Raw genomic sequence first — 6,742 nt, 5'->3', positions numbered from 1 at the left:
TCACTTTGTAGACCAGGCTGGCCTCGAACTCAGAAATCCGCCTGCCTCTGCCTCCCGAGTGCTGGGATTAAAGGCGTGCGCCACCACGCCCGGCGCTTGTCTTTTTTATTTGCTTATTTTTTTGTTTTTTAAGAGAGAAAGAAGGTGTGGAGTTGAAAGGGTGAAGAGGAAGAAAGGATCTGGGAGGAGACAAGGGAAGGGGAAACCATGACCAGAGCATATCCCATGAAAATAACTTTAGTTTCAATTTAAAAAAGAAATCTTCCATTATGCTTATGAGGTAGCAATGAACATTACGGTTGGGGGTCACCACACATGAGAAGCTGTGTTAAAGGGTCGCAGCATTAGGAAGGTTGAGAACCACTGCCCTACAAACTTCTGGCTGTCCTCATGTTCCTCCACCCTGAGAAGTCGCGGTACTGCTATATTTACTGTCGCCTGCAAACCCTTCCTAAGGGTTGGCGAGATGGCTCAGCGAGTGAAGTACTTGCCTGATAAGCATAAGGCGCTAGGTTCAAACCCCAGAACCCGTGAAAAAGCCCGGTGTGGTGACATAGGCTTGTCATGTCACTGGCTGGGGAGGTGGAGACAGGAAGATACCTGCGGCTCGATGGCCTGCCAGGCTAGCCAACTTGACAAATACCAGGCCCATGAAAGACCCCATCTCAAAAGGAGGCTGGCGTGCAGCAAGATGGCTCAGCACGTAAAGGTGCTTTTTGTGGTTATGGTTAAACTTAGCTCAATCTCTGGGACCTACATGGTGGACGGCAAGGAGCAACTTGAAAAGTAGTCTCCTGACTTCTGCACACTTATGAGGGCAACTCAGGCATGCAGACACACAAATACACACACAGGCTGAGAGACAGAGAGACAAAGAGAGACAGAGTCACAGAGACAGACAGAGACAGAGACTGAGACAGAGAAAAAGACAGAGGGAGAAGGACAAATAAGTAAGTAATAATTGCTTTTAAAAGATTAAGGACTCATAAAAAGTAAGCAACACTCAAAAGTTGTCTTTGGGCCTCCACATGCTTGGGCACATATGTGCAAATTCCGCACGCTTGAACATGTCTATGTACACTCACACTGAAAAGTCTTGAAATTCTAATCCTTTCTTTCCCACTGAGATGTAAATCTCAAACATTTGCCTCCGGGGGCCCTGAGATCATCTCTCGGGATACAAACACTCAGACAGAACTTGCTGAGTCCCAGACCCTGTGGGTAAGAGGCCATGTAGTCAGCGTTTGTACTTTGTGGGTTCTTCTTTCTTCCACCCTTCTTCACTCCTTCCCTACCCTTTCAACCTCCAACACTAGATAGGAAAGAAAAAGAATAGAGAGGAAAGGAGGCCACCTTATTGTTAGACTATTTCCTGCTGATTAAAGGTGTCCAGTTCCTTGGGCACCTCTGATCTTTGTCATCAGGATATCTATTTTCCTGTAGTTGTTTCTTCTTTGCCCAAGACTACTCAAAAACCCACAACCAGCAGCCAACCAACAACCCATCCTGTTATGTATATACCCTCTGAAAAGTCCCCAAAATGCCAAACATTACACAATTGCAGAAACTACCTGGTGCTGGCAAAATCACACCCTTGCTAGAGCACAAGGCAAATCTCAGTCAGCTGCTCTGGACAATCTGAAGCAGCCCCATATCCTACACCTGAGATTGAAAGAAAATGTATTCTTATAATATTTCTGTGTTTTTTAAAGAAACCAAAACCGAAGACTGTCACTACAAAGCCACCTGGCAGCAGATGGTCATCTTGTTTCAGTTTGAACTGCTACCTCTTGTTCTCATTCTCTCTCTTTCTCTCTCTCTCTCTCTCTCTCTCTCTCTCTCTCTCTCTCTCTCTCTCAGTATGTGGTGATTAACAAATCCAGATGGACCACTTGACATTTGACACTGACTTGCTGTCATCCTTTAGGTGTGCAACTGAACTGAGTTGTTATAAAAACTGTAGGAGTTGCAGAGATGGCTCAGGAGTTGAAATCTGTGACTCAGGAATACAGAGGTCCTCTGTATTCAGTTCCCAGAATCCACATCGAGGCTCACGTGCAACTCCAGTCCCAGGGATACACACAGACACACAGACACACAACACAGAGAAAGAGAGACAGAGAGAGAGCGCGTGTGTGTGCGCGCGCGCATGAGAGAGAGAGAGAGAGAGAGAGAGAGAGAGAGAGATCATAGATCGTACCAGGGATATATATCAGGGATATGTATCTATCCAGTCTTTCATATATATATATATATATATATATATATATATATATATATATATGTATATGAATATGAGACAGAGAGATCCATTTTATAGACTCTGTCCCTCTAGAGAACCCTGACTATTACACTCCTTCCTTCCTCAGTCTCATGAATAGGCTGGGTTATAGGCGGGGCTACCAGTTCTGACTCAGCCGTTGCTTTCAAAGGAGCTGAACTGAGACACGCTAACCTCTTTCCAGATAACAGCAATTAATGAATAGGTATCGGTTTCTACTATCAGTCGTCCATCCTCTTTGATGGGGATGCCAGGAGGAAGTATCTATGTACCCATTGTTGTCCACTCTCCCCAACCCACTCGTCCCCTCTGGATGATGGGCATGGGCATGTCCACTAGACCTACTCCATTGCAGACAGCGTGTGGGAAAGATTTTGGAGAAAGGGAAAGATCCCCTCTGTAGGGCAAGGAAGCTGATCCATGCTCCCCTGTGTCCTACAACAGCCCTGAGAGAGGCACTCTGTCATGCCTTAGGCTATATAAGTACATCCTTAGGATTCCTCCACCGGGCAGGCCTGGCAGTCTTCAGAGCCACGTGACTGTAGTCCCTCTGTGGCTCCTGCCCTGAATACCTGTGAGGAAAGTTACTGCCCAGATCACAGGTCCAGCTTTTGATTTCAAGCTGAGACTAGGAACTCAAAGCCAGAGCTGAAACCAGAGATGCTGGAAAATACTTCTTTCCTGCTTGACCACCTCTGGAAATCCCCAGCAGGTGGGAAGGCTCAAGGAACTGCTGGCTGGAAGCCCCAGGGCTCCTCAGTAGCTCCCCCGCTCCAGTCCACACAGTGTGACTTCCTTATGACAGCTGTGTGCCCTTAACCTTCCTGCCTCTCCATAGAGGGCAGAGAGACAGGAGACCAGGAGGAGTTTATCTTCCTTTTGGTTAATCCAGTCCTGCTGTGCACCTTGGAGGGAACCTAAGAAGCAGTAGGAAGTAGGGTTCACACCTGAAGCTGTGGCAGGCCTTTCTCTGAGCCCCTGCTGCTGATGGAACCCAGTACTGGAACAGCTGCAGAGTCAGCTGTGGTTGATGTGGGGGGTGGTGGTGGCAAATACTCAACTTCTAGCAGAAAAATGAGCCTATGCTGTTGGTAGGTAGGACTATGGTCTTCCTGGAACAGAGATGGCTATGGGGAGGGGGAGCAGACACCCACAGTTGCTTCTGGCGGCTGGCCGTGTCCGGCGGCTGGCCGTGTCCTGCGGCTGGCCGTGTCCTATTTTTCAATTAAGTAATTACTTCATTGGGTATGTATTATATGTTCATATACTTGAGTGTGTAAGTAGCCAGAGAAAACACACACACACACACTTAATTTAGTAAGACTCTGAGATGTAATTTAATTGGTAAGTGGTTACCAAGGATAAATGAAGCTCTGGATTCAGTCCTAGGCATGGCGAGATGCATGCTTTAATCTCAGCACTTGGGAGGCAGAGGCAGGAAGATCTGGAGTTCAAGGTCATCCTCAGCTGCATAGGGAGCATAAGTCTAGCCTGGAGAAGAAAATTCTGAGAGTTCCTTAAAATATACAAAAAGGCAAGGCTATTGCTCAGTGACAGCATTTGCATAACATGTGTGAGACCCTGGGTTCAACCCCTGCACTGAGAAAGAAAAGCTCAAAGAGGGTTGATAAAACTCCTCATGGGGTAATTGTGACTGTGCTGCGAGCCCGGCAGCCTGATTTCAGCTTCTGGAACTCAGGTGGAGTGACTCCATGACTCTGTTCTCAGGCCTCTACAGTGAGTGTGACACACTCGCATTTCACCATACCCTTCACACACATGCTAATGTGGGATCTTGGCGGATCAGGCGTTTAAGGACAGCCTGGGCTACATAATGAGTTCAAGGCAATCCTAGGCTATCCGAGACCCTGTCTTAACACTCTTCTGAACAGAGAATGAAGATCCTTGGATGGAAATGCTCCAAGCAGTAGTATTCATAATAGCCCCACAGTAGAAACTACCCAGTGCCCTGCCCTGGATAAAATGGTAATTAAAAAGTTATGACCTTGAACATCGGATCCTCTTGCCTCTGCCTCCTAAGTGCTGGGATCACAAGTATGCACCACCATGTGCCGCCAGGAGGGCTTTTGACATTGCAACAGAGATCTATAAATGCATTGAATCAATTTCATAGTACCCTAGCACACATGCAGCTTCAGGCTACAAGGTGTGCACATTTGTAAGCAAAGATGCCTGCAAAGTTCCTTTTTTAAGGTAAAGCCACATTACGCTGCGTTTGACATGTGGACGTATAATGTTTAGGGACTACAGTTCAACCTGGTACAGATTGGGTGAGCAGGGCAGACCCCTAAAGATGTGCCCTGTTGAAGATCAGGGACAGTCTCATCCTCATTGCCACTGCCCATGCCCCAAGACTGCTGAGGTGAGCCCATGTGCTGTTTATCGTTATGGATAAAAATGAGCTGGTACAGAAAGCCAAATGGTCAGAGAGACATTATGATGACACGGTAGCCTGCATGAAATCTGTAACTGAGCAAGGAGCTGGAGTTTTCTAAGGAGGAGAGGAATCTTCTCTCTGTTGCTTATAAAAGCGCTGTAGGAACCGGTAAGGCATCTTAGAGGGTCAGCTCAAGAATCCAACAAAAGCTGGCAGATGCAGCCAACAGCCGATGGCTCCAGAACAGAGACGACAGAGACGGCGCTGAGACAGCAGTGATGCACTGCCTCTTTTAGTAAAGTTCTTGATCCTCGGTACTTTTCAAGCAGAAAGCAAAGTCTTCTATTTGAAAATGAAGAGCGACGACTATCGTTTCTTGGCCAAGGTTGCTGCTGGAGAAGACAGGAAAGGAATTGTGAACCAGTCACAGCCAGTGTACCAAGAAGCATTTGAAATCAGCAAAAAGGAAATGCCACCAACACACCCTATCAGGCTGTGTCTGGCCCTTAGCATCTGTGTTCTGTATGAGACTCTGAACTCTCCAGAGAAAGGCTGCTTTCCTGCAAAAACGGCTTTTAAGGAAGCCATTGCTGAACTGAGGAAGCCATCGTACAAAGACAGCACGCTAATCATACAGTTACTGGGAGACAACTTGACATTGTGGATGTCAGATACCAAGGGGACAAGCAGAAGCAGAAATGGGGGTGGGGGTGAGGCGGGAGCCTAACTGGCCTTTCATCCTGTGCCTCATTCAAAAGTTTACACAGTAGACCTTTTGTCATTCATGCTGTCCCTCAGACAGATCTTTTATTATCATGCATGACAGTTTGTGTTACTTCTGTTTTAATTTCTATATTTTCCATGTGGTTTTTGTTTTGTTTTAACATTAGGGGAGTAGAGCCACTTAAGTGTAGGGAGATACTCATTTTCATCTTGAGGTGGCCAGTATGGGATGTGGAATTTTTACATGACTTACACGTCTGGCATACTACTTTTGGTACATTGTGGCTTCAGAAGGGCCAGTGTTAAAAATGCTTGCATGTCTAAGCAAAGAAAACTGCTTACATATTGGTGGTGGTGAATAAACGGGATAACTGATTTCTGTCACGGGTGTAGTTATTATGAAGGGTTAAAGTTTGGAGCTCAATGTGAGACTGTCATACAAACAAACATCCCGTGGAAACACATGGACATCGTGTGTGTGTGTGTGTGTGTGTGTGTGTGTGTGTGTGTGCACATCCTCAACCACAGTTCTAGAGGTGGTCCCTAAACAAAGCTGTGGCCCGATTTACTCTACAAGGGCAGAAACAGTTCACATTCCATTACTTATAAAGTCCCTACTGAGTTCTTTCATTTTATTTTATTACTTTTACATGTATGTATATGTGTATGTATTCATGTATGTTTGCTTATTTGCTTGCTTGCTTATTTATTTATTTATTTATTTATTTATTTATGTTTTTCAAGATAAGGGTCTTTGTAGCACTGGTTGTCTTGGAGTTCATTTTGTAAACCAGGCTGGCCTCGAACTCACAGAGATCCACCTACCTCTGCGTCCTGAGCTGGGATTAAAGATGTGCACCACCGCCAGGCCTGCTGTTTGCTTTCACTATTTTTGCTACAATTTTATTTGTGTTTAAATATTTTAGCAATCTAAGAACAAATGTAAAAGTAAAGATTCAGTAAAAAACGAGTTGCTTGCTGTTCTCCGCTCCATGCGTATCAAGCACAGGGGTAAACAAAATCCAATGTAGACTTTTTTGTTTTGTTTTGTTTTTTTAGTTATTTGTTTTTGTGATTCCCCCCCCCCCTTTTTGACACTTGCCTAATATATTTGTGCTGTAGAGATAGTTAACAGGAAAATAACTTGAGATGGCAGATAGCTTTGTTTTATTGTCTCATGAAATCTTCATGAAGATAAGTCCCTTCCAGTCGGCACCAGCACTGGGTCACCTTGGGCGTGGAATCGGCAGATACCCCCACGGTCCCCAGAGGATTCTCCACACAATCTTAGGATCACTGGTCAAGTCTAAGTGGATCAAGGAACTCCATATAAAACCAGA

At 45.5% G+C, this 6,742-nt stretch overlaps 1 protein-coding gene and 1 pseudogene across 1 annotated transcript in view; both read left to right on the top strand.

Annotated features, from left to right (window-relative positions):
- Window positions 1–6,742, top strand: part of Tvp23a (trans-golgi network vesicle protein 23 homolog A) — a 70,837-nt gene that overhangs the window by 2,530 nt on the left and 61,565 nt on the right. The gene's annotated exons all lie outside the window — the stretch shown is intronic.
- On the top strand, window positions 4,690–5,406 carry LOC110329987 (annotated as a pseudogene).

Source organism: Mus pahari, chromosome 12, assembly GCF_900095145.1.
Source record: "Mus pahari chromosome 12, PAHARI_EIJ_v1.1, whole genome shotgun sequence".
NCBI lineage: Eukaryota > Metazoa > Chordata > Mammalia > Rodentia > Muridae > Mus > Mus pahari.
Note: the sequence above shows the minus strand (reverse complement) of the source record. Positions and strands in the feature narration are given on the sequence as shown.